This window comes from Polypterus senegalus, chromosome 2, assembly GCF_016835505.1.
Source record: "Polypterus senegalus isolate Bchr_013 chromosome 2, ASM1683550v1, whole genome shotgun sequence".
In the NCBI taxonomy this organism is placed as follows: Eukaryota; Metazoa; Chordata; class Cladistia; order Polypteriformes; family Polypteridae; genus Polypterus; species Polypterus senegalus.
Genome location: NC_053155.1, coordinates 212,832,065 through 212,846,886, shown reverse-complemented (window position 1 = coordinate 212,846,886; position 14,822 = coordinate 212,832,065). Strand labels below are relative to the sequence as shown.

Genomic DNA, 14,822 nt, shown 5'->3' with positions numbered 1-14,822 from the left:
ATAAAAAATTAGCTTAGTGGTTGATGTAAATGAAAGTTCAAATGTAGAAAGCCTAAAGTGCCTTTTAATAAACAAAGCAACGGTTGGTTCCAGTCTTGGGCTGACAGGTTAACATGTAAGTAAGAACATATTATTTCCAAAGCATTGCAATAAGTTTGTTAATTTTGGTTACTGTGTATTTTTGGGTACACCTGGTTTTTGTCCTATATCCTAAAGAGATGTGTCTTAGGTTCATTACTTAATCCAAATGGGCCTGCTTTGACAGTGCTTCTGATTGAGGGTGATGCTGGAACTAATGCTCCATCCAGAGCTAATTCCTGTCTTGCACTGGTAATATACCAAGATAGTCTCTAGCTTCACGTGATCATGAATTGATCCTGAAGGTTCACAAAATAAATGGAAAAAAATGAGTATTTAGTTCCTTATTATTTGGAAAATCTTAAATTAGCAGTCAATTACTTTGCTTGTACAATATGGGATTCCTCAGTTAAGCAAAGGGTGTTTTTATCAAAATCCAAGAATGGTGTCTAGAAAGAGTTTTCACTTAAAAATGAAAATGTAAACTGGATGATCTTTATACAAGTAAACAAGTAGTGTGTAGCTATCCATAAACTGCTGTAAAGTAATCAGAATTCTCCTTAACAAATAAGAACAAACAGACAAACAAATAAAGAAATGTATTCATCAAACTTATTTTCTGATACACACAGTTTGGAGTGAACATTTGCAAAACCTAATTTCCTGGATGAATGGCCCTTAAAATATGATCTGGTGTTCATCTAAGTAAAAAAATAAAGACAGTCTCATTCAATAAAAAGCATATCCAAATTTGTACTTTGCAATATCTTTCAAAATTCAAAAATGGTTCATAATTGTATTTCTCAATATTTATTTAATACTATTATGCCTGCAATAAATATAAACATTACATAATTATGGAAACACGTTATATATAAGGCATTTTCTTCTCTGTTTATAAATGTGAATACAGTAATACAACTATTGCAAAATGGTCTGTTTAGTATCATAAAGAATCCTATTGCTTATCAGTCACTGTTTATGTGTCATTTACCATGGTACAACTGTATATAAAATGTTTATGATGTGGGTACATATAAAAATAATATAAAAGCTATATATTATATGCAGAACGTCCTAAGAGCTTAAAATAAATTTTCAGGCAGCTGACAACTTTTTAGAGCTAAATAAATAATTGAATTGGAAAACTCTGCTTCAAAGAAACTACATTAAATGAATGCATTTATATGCAAAATAAAACCATCTATATAGATACTTATTTCTTTTATAAAATTTACAAAGAAGAAATAATTAGTTGTTTTTGCATGCCTTTAAACATTAAAAAAAAAAAATCTTAGGAATAATTATCACTTTATGAAACCATTCAAGAAAGGGTGAAATTTTTTAGTTTCCTGAGGAGGTATAGGGAGGTAACACTAAGGAAATTCTGGATCAAAAACAAAGTGCTTTTCATGTGTCTAAGTCATGAATTTCAAGAAACAAGTTATCAAAAGGATTTTACCACTTCAACAACACAACAATACATATCTGATGTAAATATTCTTTGTAACCAATTACTTCAGATACCAAAACATATACATGCAGAACCACAATGTTTAATAGTGGCTCTTTGTGAGAGTGAATACAGTATCATGCATTTATGTTTGGAAGAATAAAATGGTTATTTGCATTCACTGTGACAAAGCATTTTATATCTACACAAAAGACTAAGGCTTTACTACTAGTCTCTAAATAACACACCTGCAGCACCTCTGTTTAAAGCAGTCTTTCACTGATATGTTCATTATGTACTGGAGAAAAATGCAGCATTCCCATTTGCACCTCTGCCAGACGATCTAATTGCAAACCTGCTTTTTACTGCAGGCAGGATAATGAAATGTCAAGAAGCAATTATTTGTAAATAGTGTTGTGGAAAGAGACATACAGGTGAAGAAGCAATTACTCTTGTAAAATGAATTCGCCAAAAATATTTGTGAAGATAAGCAGCATGTTGGATTCATATGGGGTGTTCAGGATAATTCTCTGAATTTCCAAAAGCACTGGATACATTCCCAAGTTAATCGCTAAAGATCAGTACTAATCAAGGTTAATTTTTAGAATACATTTTGAAGTTTGCCAAGTAGAGAAATGAGTAACAATTAAGAGGCACATCAGCCTCATTAGAACATAATTTAAGGTTTCTGCAAGGTTTGCAAACTTTAATATTCAATTACTGTAAACTATTGTTTCCAAAATATTTAATAGATACTGGTAATTCAAATATGAAGAGGTGCAAAATGTTAAAATTATTTCATAACACAAGATAAAAAGTCAAATACAATTACACAGAAACACTCTAAAATGTTAAAACCTGCCACAGTTACTACAGTCTCAAAACACTGTCATATGAAAAACTGCAGCAAAAAAGATCATTATTCTCTTAAGTCCATCTCACATTAGATGACTTTTCAGTCTACCCTTTAATTGCTTAATTTTAGCACGTTGGAGGTAGCTGGTGGTGCATTCCCATGACTTCTACTTCTGGTCGTGTAGTCTGACATTCCCAGTGACTCACTCCAACTAGTCGGTGACTCGCTTGATTTTGTCTTTACTCTTATGGTCAGGCTCTGTGTGCCTGAGAGCTAACACTCAATAAAAACTCATCCAGAACTACAATGCCGATTATTTGGGAATGAGGAATAAAGAACTCTGGTGATCTTTGTACCTCCCAAACAGAACAGAAGCTCATTCGTGTTAGCTGTTAATTCATCTTACAGTATGGACACTGTCAGGCAGCACACTATTGGCTGTCAGAAAAAGGGACACAGAGTTGTCACACGGTCACTAAATTTGATATATCCAGTCATTTTCGATCATGTAGACTGGTGTGATCTGGCAACAAGATCAGCAACGGCAATAGGCAAGTATAACATACCCTGAAATTGTGTAATATTATGTTAGGGTTAATACCATAGAAATGAACATAAAGAAGCATCATAATTCTGAAGAGACGCCATTTAATATTTTGTTAATTACATCTGATATTATGCATTCAAGACATTACTTGCAGATACTGTAAAGCCTATTCACTGGAAAATGGATGGTGGTTGTTGATGGCAAGTTCCAAAAAGAAGGAAAGATGTTTTTTCATTTGTTGCAACATTTCCTGTCTCTCTACAAAAGCTCAAAATATCACTTTTGCATCAAAGTTTTCTCACTTTCTCCGTTTTCATTTTCTATATTATATCTTACAGTCAAAAGTGCATCACAACTAATGCCCAGAACTAAAATAAACCCAAAGCCTATAAACCATTACATTCATATTCTCATATTTGTGATGCTCCAATAAATCCTTTGAATATGGCAGTTTACAATTGCAAATTTAATACAGAAGACTTTTCAGAATGGATTAGAACATGGGACCCACAGACAGATGATGTACAAGTAACTGGTGCAACTTTTAGAGAGGAGGATCCACAAAAACTGACCAAGAGCCAGCTGAACAGACCAACTTCATACAAGCAAGCCTGATGGAAATGGCTGGCCAAAAGGCAGTAGAATGTTTAAAGATGGACCAGGAATTAAAGACTAAGTTGAATGGAACCATCATTAAACTGGCTGACATCAAAAGAGTCAAGAAAAAGCCAAAATGTTAAGGCACAAATTGTAGTAAGAAAACCAGAAACAAATACTAACACTGATCTAACTTTTCCTTATCTTCAATTAAAGATTTTTTTTATATAATGAGAATGAAAACTTGAATGTCAGTGATTGCACACTGCTATCATAACTAATGATAACGTCACATGTAATGCCACTAACAGTAAAATGATAACAAACAGAATATTGTAGCCAAAAAGAACATGTCCATGACTAGTGCTGAACTTCAAAATTTTCCAAAGCTGTGTTTGTTTGGATATTTCCCATGCAGTTAGCTTATACAAACATTTTTTTTTTTTTGACAACACCCTGAGGTCAGCCTAAGGCCAACATGACATCACAGAGATGTAGCAACCAACTTTCATGCACACATATTGTTATCTCATATCCAATTTGCTTCTGGCATGCATGATTCCATGCCCCAATCAGTATTCAAACCTTCCACCCTGTATTCATTTAAAAAAGAAAACAAAATTGTTTTAGGAGTACAATAACTGACCACAATGAGAATATACTGCCACCAGATTAATAACAACAATTCCTGTGCTCTGGTAGAGGAGTGTTGCATGCCTAATTTACATGAACAATTAGCCATGTACTGTGTCTAAATCCAAAACAAGCCTTAAAGAGGCCTTATCCCTCCCTAAGGAAGAAAATACACGTGACCCTGTGAAGTAATAATAATAATAAAAAAATGATTTATTACTGTTTACCAGTAGTTTCTCTCTTCTGTATGGAAGGAAAAAGTACAAACCATCTGAACAGAGATTGGAAACAAAAAAACACACTCCAGCTGCAACAGGAGCCGCGACTTTAAACAATGGAATGAGCCAGTATCACACCACTGCTTTGTTGCACAGCTAATGTGTGCCTCAAGACTAGAACATTGTGAGTGCAATGATCTATATTTTATTTATTTATTTATTGTTAATTTGTGGCCATTTGTTACATTTTGTTAGAGTTATTTATTCCATCTGTCTGTTGTTGTTTGAGGCACGGTAGTGCAGTAGCTAGCACTGCTGCCTCACAGAACATATTAGAATTTCAGTTTCAATTGGTCCAGCATAGCTGTCATATTCTTCCCTAGCCCTCAGGGATGACTAAAGGACCCTTGTAGCATTATATTCCACTCAAAACTAGTTCAGTTCCATCATTCCCATTCACTTTGAGTTTTGAACATTACCATAATTCTGCCAAACTCACAGAGAAGCATAATCTGCAAGGTTTGTTTATCACTTGCCATGACCATAAAGGAAAGAACAAAATGGTGACACGCCTGTTAGAAAACCAAAACGCAAAATGGCTTGTCAGCAGACATAACAGCAAAAATTAACAAGATCAAAAACATAATAAAATACCAAAAACCTATGTGAAGGAACGGTAAACAGAAAAATAATAAGATTATAACATCACAAGATACAGCTATTAAATAGTGTTATAAGTTGGACTAAGAAAAGTCATACATCTCCTGGTCTGGAATCCCTGCAGATTTTATTTTTTTCTCCAGCCAGGATTTTTTTTTTGTTTTTTTTTTCTGTCCACTCTGGCCATCGGACCTTACTCTTATTCTATGTTAATTAATGTTGACTTATTTTATTTTCTTACTCTGTCTTTTATTTGTCTGTTCTTCATTATGTAAAGCACTTTGAGCTACATTTTTTGTATGAAAATGTGCTATATAAATAAATGTTGTTGTTGTTGTTATCACTTTGCCTACCCTCTTCAATTTTCACTTGTTTTGTAAGTATCTAGACATTGAAGATGGTTCTGAAAAATGAGAATGTATAGATTTGTATATTGTGAGACTACCTCTGGTGCAGGAAAATTCCACCACTGTCCTTCCTGAAATATCCCTCCTTGAAAAGTCAAGTCAAAAACATGGAGTTATTTAAAATGACTCTTGACATGGTCTTGAAATAAGATCAGTATTATTGAGATTAATCACTGCAAAATACAAATATAGTTCAGTAGATAAAGTAAAAACAATGTGTTAAATTTAGCGAGGGACAGGACCAGGTGAAAGGATTAAGCAACCACCTACAGATGAAGCAAAAGTAAATGGGAAAACTAAAAACATGTGTTCCACAATGACAAAGGCAGTAATTAACACAAGAAAACACAAACTATACAGTATAAGTGGATAGATAATTTCACTTAATGATCAAAATTCTCCTTATATTGTATGTATATGCTGAAATTATGTCTTAAAAGGGCAAGCTAAAGGCAGCACTAGAAACAAGGTGCATCATTTATCTAATGCAGTTAACTGACTAGTACATGTGCATTTTTAATTATAATATAAATATAGTATTGAGGAAATACTAAGCTTTAGTTTACAGTCATTAGAACATTAGAACATAAGAATACGAGAACAGGCCATTCAGCCCAACAAAGCTCACCATTCCTATCCACATGTGTCCTCCAAGAAAACATCAAGTCAAATTTTGAAAGTCCCTAACGTCTTACTGTCTACCACACTACTTGGTAGCTTATTCCAAGTGTCTATCGTTCTTTGTGTAAAGAAAAACTTCCTAATGTTTGTGCGAAATTTACCCTTAACAAGTTTCCAACTGTGTCCCCGTGTTCTTGATGAACTCATTTTAAAATGCAAGTCTTGATCCACTGTACTAATTCCCTTCATAATTTTAAACACTTCAGTCATATCACCTCTTAATCTTCTTTTGTTTAAACTGCATAGGCTCAGATCTTTTAATCTTTCCTCATAATTCAACCCCTGTACCCCTGGAATCAGCCTAGTCGCTCTTCTCTGGACCTTTTCTAGCGCTGCTATGTCCTTTTTGTAGCCTGGAGACCAAAACTGCACACAGTACTCAAGATGAGGCCTCACCAGTGCATTATAAAGGTTGTGCATAACCTCCTTGGACTTCTACTCCACACATCGTGCTATATAACCTAACATTCTGTTAGCCTTCTTAATGGTTTCTGAACACTGTTGAGAAGTTGATAGCTTGGAGTCCACTATGACTCCTAAATCTTTCTCATAAGGTGTACTCTCGATTTTCTGACCGCCCATTGTGTATTCAAACCTAATATTTTTACTTCCTATGTGTAATACTTTACATTTACTGACATTAAATTTAATCTGCCACAAATCTGCCCAAGCCTGTATGCTATCCAAGTCCTTCTGCAATGATATAACGGATTCCAAATTATCTGCTAATCCACCTATCTTGGTATCATCTGCAAACTTAACCAGTTTGTTACTTATATTCCTATCTAAATCATTTATATATATTAAAAATAGCAGCGGCCCTAGCACTAACCCCTGTGGAACATCACTTTTAACATCGGCCAGTTCTGATGAGGTTCCTCGCACCATCACCCTCTGCTTCCTGTTTCTGAGCCAGTTCTGCACCCATCTAAAAACATCACCCTGAACTCCCACTTTTTTTAACTTGATGCCCAACCTCTCATGTGGCACCTTATCAAATCCTTTCTGAAAGTCCAGATAAATAATATCATAAGCTCCACTTTGATCGTATGCTTTTGTTGCAACCGCATACAATTCCAACATGCTAGTAAAACACGATCTCCCTCTTCTGAACCCATGCTGACTGTTCAGAATAACTCACGTCCTTGCCACGTGTTGCTCAATCTTATCCTTAATAATTCCTTCCATTAATTTTCCTGTGATGCATGTTAAGCTTACTGGCCTATAGTTGCTTGGATCTGCCCCTGTCACCCTTTTTATATAATGGGATGATATTTGTCATTTTCCCGTCCTTTGGAATCTCACCAGTGCTCGGTGACTTCCTAAAAATATGTGTCAAGGGTTTATATATGTACTCACTAGCCTCCTTAAGAACACGAGGATAAATATTATCTGGGCCTGGTGATTTGGTTGATTTCATCTTATTTAATCTGAGCAGCACTTCTCCCTATACAATTTCCAAATCCCTCAGTACCTCCTTAGTAGTTGCGTTTACCTCAGGGAGGTTATCCACTTGCTCACTTGTGAACACCTCAGAAAAATGTAAGTTTAGGGCATCTGCTATTTCATTGTCTGTATCTTTTAATTCCCCTTTACTATTCCTGATGCACTTGACCTCCTCCTTAACTGTTCTTTTACTACTAAAATACTGAAAGAATCTCTTGGGGTCTTTTTTCGCCTTATCTGCTATATTCCTCTCCAACTGTCTTTTAGCCTCTCTGATATCCTTCTTAATGGTTGCCCTCATGTTCTCATACGTGCTACGAGTCAATATAGTTTGTGTGGTTTACAAATGAGAGGACATCATTTGAGTTATTTCCCTGTGCATTTGGTTAGCTAGTAGCCAATTATCTATTAGTAATTTCTAAAAGATGACAGGATATAAGCTTCAGTATTATAAGAAGGTAATTCTTTTCAGACTCGCTGTGTAAAGAAGTGCCTCTCAGCCCAAAATCTGCTTCCCCTCAGTTTCCAGAGTTGTTCTACAGATGAAATCAACACAATTCATTCTGTTGATGGTTTTCAGATTTTCCACATCGTTGTTAAGTTAAAGCAAAGTCTTTATCCTTCTGTACAGATCTGAAAGCAGCTCTATAAAATTAAAATGTAAAGCGAAGAACTATAAGGACTGAATGACAGAGGAGCAATTAATCAAAAAATTATTGGTAAATCATGGGCAAATAAAATTGCTAAAAGCTTCAAGAAATCCAGAGGAGAAAGGAAGGGTAAAATGCTTAAGCATTCATGAAGGTCATTAGATAGACAGCATTAAGAGGTTAAGAGGAAGCTTATTTCAAAGTTAGGGAGAAACAAGAGAAAAAGAAATCCCTTTTAGTGTATCTGGGAAGAAAATGCATAGTCAGTAGGCTGAGACAGGACAAAGGTTTAATGGATAAAGATATTGACAGGCGTTGAGTGTGGAGAGTGTGAAAAGTGAGGCACTATGGGAGATGTAGGTCAATTTAAGCATTCTGAACTGGGCTCTAGCAGCAATGAGAACACCATAAAGAAAGCAAAGCAAAACAATAATTGAGAGGCATAGCATGTGAGAAAGTGAAACATCTGGCTGTAAAAAGGGAAAATTGGCTGGTACAGTAAAAAGATTTAATGAGTGGAAGAGAGAGGAACATGCAAGGAGATGCTGGGGTTTGTGACAATGCTTCAGGGCAGGTAAAGGAAGGACGAGAAAAAGGAGGAGGAGGTTGTATAAAGCAATAATGATGGAAAGACAAGTAGTTACAGAAGTTGCAAGACATTATGCTTGGAAATGTTGGGTTTTAGATGACAGCCATATATCCATAAGGAGACAAATGACAGGCAGTTGAAATTTAGATGCAAAAACCAGAACTCTAATAGAAGGATGGGAAAGAAAGATCTGGACAGCATCACTAGTACTTTGAGTACTTCATATTTTATACTGTTCAGTAAATCATAATGAACATTATTTTATACGCTAAAATGAATAATTTCTGTTGCACATTTCAATATTTCAAAAACACAGTTTCATGCATTGTGTGAATATCATATTAATACAGAATAATACTCAATGTCAAAGTAGAATAAACAGAATATACAGTACATAAATTGTAAGTCATAGTTATAAAAATGTCATACAGCGTAGAAGCTACACAAAATTATAGCCTTAGTTATGAAGGAATTAGTACAGTGGATTCCAGTGATTACTTTAATTTTAAGTTCTTCATCAAGAACACAGGGAATGGGTGGAGAAGAGTGTCAGGAGTGATTTGTGACAGACGGATTTCAACAAGAGTGAAAGGGTAGGTCTACAGGATGGTAGTGAGACCAGCTATCTTATATGCGTTGGAGATGATGCCAATGACCAGAAAGCAGGAGACAGAGCTAGAGGTGGCAGAGTTAAAGATGCTAAGATTTGCATTGGGATGGACAGGATTAGAAATGAGTACATTAGAGTGTCAGCTCAAGTTAGACGGTTTAGGGATAAAGTCAGCGAGGCAAGATTGCGTTTGTTTGGACATGTGCAGAGGAGAGATGCTGGGTATATTGGGAGAAGGATGCTAAGGATAGAGCTGCCAGGGAAGATGAAAAGAGGATGGCCTAAGCAAAGGTCTATGGATATGATGAGAGAGAACATGCAGGTGATGGGTGTAACAGAGCAAGATGCAAAGGACAGAAAGACATGGAAGATGATCCGCTGTTGCAAGCCCTAACAGGAGCAGCCAGAAGAAGAATAAGAAGCAAGAACACAGGGACACAGATGGAAACCCTACTAAGGATATATTTCATACAAATGTTAGAAAATTTTTCTTCACATAGATAAATTATCAAGTAGTGTGGTGGAGTTATGACTTTTAGGGACTCAAAAATCCCAATTCATGTTTAGGGAGAATGAAACTGGAGAGCTTTGTTAGTCTTAATGGCTTGTTCTCATTAATATCATTTTATGGATACATATCCATACTGTGTGAATCACTGAAACTGGAATCAAAGCAATGCAGTCTTCATATTAGTCACATGTATTTGTTTTCTCAACCACTCTACTTGCATGCCTTCAAATAATTTGCGTGTTAAATTTGGCAATATAAAATCTAATCTTTTCAGACAAATAGAGCACAATGAAAATACTAAAAAGATATAGAAAAAGCATGTAACTCACAAACCGTGGGTCGCACACACTACTGATTATGTGTATCTGTCAGGGGCGATCATTTTTTACACCCCATAAAATGTTAGTTCATTAAAGATAAGAAACAGCGCAGTGATTTCTATTATTCCTTATTGGCAGCATTTCATTTAACGATGATTCACGTCAAGAAGGCGAAAGAGTAATCCGTTCAGATAGGCCAGTTTACATATTCTCTTCTTGTGTCAGCGCGTGCATGTGTGAGTGCTTACGCCTAAAAAAAAAGATTGAACTTTCAAAATACGAGGCTCTTTCGCCTTCATGACGTGAATCATCAGTGAATCATGCTATCAGTGCTTCCTGGTAACTCAGCTTTTGAGAAGAATCTGTCATGGGAGGGACATGAGGGAGCGAGTTAGAGGGGTGCATTGAGCCGGGGCGGGACGGAGCAAGGCAACGTGGCGGGTATCTGTGCAAGTGTTTTAAATAATGAAAGGAAAAAAGTGCTTTGATATCAAGGACCCCCAGCCAAAACGGTGTACAAAACAATATGTGGCAGACAGGCATATGCTACTTGTATAAAATACATACAATAATGACAACAATATTGAAGCAATGATGAAATGAAGGGAAGATGCTAAACTTAAGTGGCCGCACTGTGCCTACCCGTAAATTTCAACCGATCTATTCAAACCAATGTATATACCTGAATTGACCTATATATCCAAACAGATCTATCTCAACCAATACAGTAATCCCTCGCTACATCGCGATTCGACTTTTGCGGCTTCACTCTATTACGGATTTTAAATGTAAGCACATCTAAATATATATCACGGATTTTTCGCTGGTTCGCCGCTTTCTGCGGACAATGGGTCTTTTAATTTAGGTTACATGCTTCCTCAGTTTGATTGCCCAGTTGATTTCATACAAGGGACGCTATTGGCGGATGGCTTAGAAGCTACCCAATCAGAGCATGTATTACATATTAACTAAAACTCCTCAATGATATAAGATATGCTTCCCGCGCCGTGCTTGTTTGCTTCTCTCTATCTTTCTCACTCTCTCTGCCTGATGGAGGGGGTGTGAGCAGAGGGGCTGTTTGCACAAAGGACACGGACACTCTTCTACAAAATGCCGCTTTATCGCGGTGCTTCTGTATACTAAAAAGCACGTATTGATTTTTTGATTGTTTGCTTTTCTTAGCGAGCGCTCTCTGACGGCGCTCCTTTGAAGATAAGATATGTTTGCATTCTTTTAATTGTGAGAAAGAACTGTCATCTCTGTCTTGTAATGGAGCACAGTTTAAACGTTTGCCTAAAGGGTGTTATTTCATGTCTAGAGGGCTCTAATAATGTTAACAGGATGGGAGAGTTTATAAGGGCTTAAAATATATAAAAATAACCATACAAACATATGGTTTCTACTTCGCGGATTTTCACCTATCGCGGGGGGGTCTGGAACGCAACCCCCGCGATCGAGGAGGGATTACTGTATATATATCTGAACGGATGTATTTGAACCGATATATATATCTAAACCAATCTATTTAAACCAATATATATATATCAGAACGGATCTATGCAAACCAATTTATATATTCAAACCAATGTATCTGAACCAATATATATATCTGAACCAATTAATATATTTATGAACCAATCTTTTTTTCCTGAACGGCCCCTCATAATATGTATGTATATATATATACTGTATATATATATATATATATATATATATATATATATATATATATATATATATATATATATAAAGCTGAAATTTGGCAGGATGGTACATCCAAGTCAGTATGTATCCACTAATAAAGGGTATTTTGATATATCTTTATTTAGGGGTCCCCCATAATAGAAAAACTAAATACCTTAAAATCTCAGATTTGACACATTTGATTGAAATTTGGTGAAGTTATCAAAAAAGAACATTAGCCAATACATGTTTCTTTGTCGATAAAATTTGTATTTGATGATATTTATTAATATTATGCTAACTTGCTTGCTCGACTGAGCTAAGAGAGTATTCTATGCAAATAAATGACAAAGCAGAAATGATTGATGAACCACTTAAAAAGCACCATGAGAGATGACTGAAGATGGTATCCTGGACAGTAAAAAAAGAGACATGATCACATTCTGAAATGGAAAGAGAAATTTTGGTGAAGCTCATGGAAGATGCAAAGCTTAATGGGTAGCTAGTACATTTTTTTGCTGTTTACTTCTGGCCTCATAGATGTGTACCATATGTCAACTTGGAATGCAGCACTTAAAACATAAAAGGAGAACACACCCCAACCCAGCTCTTTGATTGTGCTGCTGCAAACTCCAAGGAAGAAATGTCAGTCTTAAATACTGGCACTTGAATTTCTAATGTGAAAATGCTTCTCGCTCTTCACGTTAATAAAACGCTGTAACACATAAGGTATTAGGACTTATGTATATTAATATCAACCACTGCTTTACATATATATTCACATCTGCAGAATTTAAAGGGGACTACAGTACACGTAACTGATGAAAACCACAAAAAAAATACTGTACTTGAGTGAAAGGCATATACAAGTGCATATCACAAACACCTAATAATGATAATAACATATAACTCAAATTTCACATAATTCCTGATTATCACCTTCGATTGAAAGGAAAATACTTTCCTATAAAATTGTATTCTGCAATGACCATGAACAAATGCTAAGTCAGTAAGAAAAGCAGAAAAAAGCAGGAATGCATCTAACGTAAGAATGTTTTATTCACTGCCAATTATGTATTGCATGTTCAACAGTAAGCAGACCCAGTGACCAAATATTATTATTTTTATTACTTTATAGTATAATTTGATGGATGCCGTTATGCAAGTTAACTTACATCTGAGATACAACAGGTTATCTTTCTTTTCTTTTCCAGTTGGGGCACAAGAAGGTGAAGTGACCTGGGGCCTCATGTATAACGCCGTGCGTGGAACTCGCACTATAACATGGCGTAAGCACAAAAGGCAAAATATGCTTACGCACAGAAAAATCCAGATGCAGGAATCTGTGCGTTCTCCAACTTCCACGTTCTTCCGCTACATAAATCCCGATCAGCGTGAAAAGTAACGCTCGTGCACGCGCTTTATGTAACGCCCCAACTCCTCCCAGAATTATGCCTGTTTGAATATGCAAATCAATATAAATTGCCCTTAAGCGCAGCCTTCTGTGAAAAGACAATAGGAAAAGCATGTGGGAAAATATAAGAATTTCAGCGAATACCAAGTGGAGGCAAAGGAAAAACATACTATTTGTTCAAATAAACCTTGGTATAATCAACAAAAGGAAGTTGATCGAGTGACATAGCATGTTGGAGAAACTTGAAAGCTCACTTTCACAAAATTGCATAGTGCCAGAAATAAAAAAGAAGTCACATATCAAGTCGCCATGAAAAGGCAAGTTGTAGCCCACTGTCTGAGTGTCATATGAAAGCTTATTAGGGTACAGAGAAAAAAAGCACACAGTGGGGAAAAAGCACGAAATGTCAACTTCAATCTCGACATTTCCACTTTAATCACGTAATTTATTTTGTCATTAAAGTAGAAAATCATAAACTTCATCTTAAAATCGTTTAATTAACCAGTTTCTCAAATCACATCGTAATTAAAGTAGCACGATAAATGCTTTGTTTTGTATTTGATCTTCTATGTGCTCTATGTGTGTGAATTACTACTTGCTTCTTAAACCGGCTCTTTTCCTCCAACTGGACACAGAATCCATTACATTCGTGATATTACAGCTATCTGAATAACTAAAATACTGAGATGTATACATGATATCATTTTTATGATGATAGGAGTTAAAGCACGTTATTAAATATGTCTTTCACGGCGCAGTGATTGTGTGCGACCTTCGATGAAATAATTTATTGCAGCAGTACTCAGGGACAACTCTAGGCTTGTGGTGGCACTGGGCAGAGGAAGAATCGGTGGCTCCTTCGCCCGCCAAAGTCAGTAAGGTAGCTTATGCACGGTGGATGGCCACATCCGTTGCAGACACTGCATAGCCACCTCGTGCTCATGACACAAGCATTTAACTTTTGCCGAAATTTGTCGCTGTGTTTTTAGCTGTGTTGTTATTTTCTCTTTCTGTTTTATATTCAATATATATTGGCGTAGCCGCCACTGCAGTCCTTGCTTTTCTTTCCCCAAATACCCAATCACCACACAATCAGCTCTGTAATAGAAGTTAAGCCATCTGTAAGCTTAGAGCGCCGAGTCTTCAAAACGTTTAAGGAACATTGAAATATCTTCGTAGTATATGTTTAATTATTCTATCCTTCACGACACTCCCAGTGAAGAATATAGATTATATAAATGAAGTTAAAGTTTTATCTGTATAATATTATAAACATACTTTGCTGCATTTCACCTTAAAAATGATATCATCATCATATGCAAATACGCGTCTGTACAGGAAAAGCTTTGAAACGTTTTGCTGTGGCTGAGGCAGCGTGTCCTTGAAGCTGTATCCCGAAAATTCTCTTTCCGATCAGCTGCTGCTGTGATTCACACTCAGATACAGTGATATAAATACTCAGAGTGGTG

General features: G+C 36.0%; 1 protein-coding gene across 3 annotated transcripts in view; it reads right to left on the bottom strand.

The window, feature by feature from the left end:
- Nucleotides 1–14,822, bottom strand: part of enox1 (ecto-NOX disulfide-thiol exchanger 1) — a 326,189-nt gene that overhangs the window by 227,452 nt on the left and 83,915 nt on the right. The gene's annotated exons all lie outside the window — the stretch shown is intronic.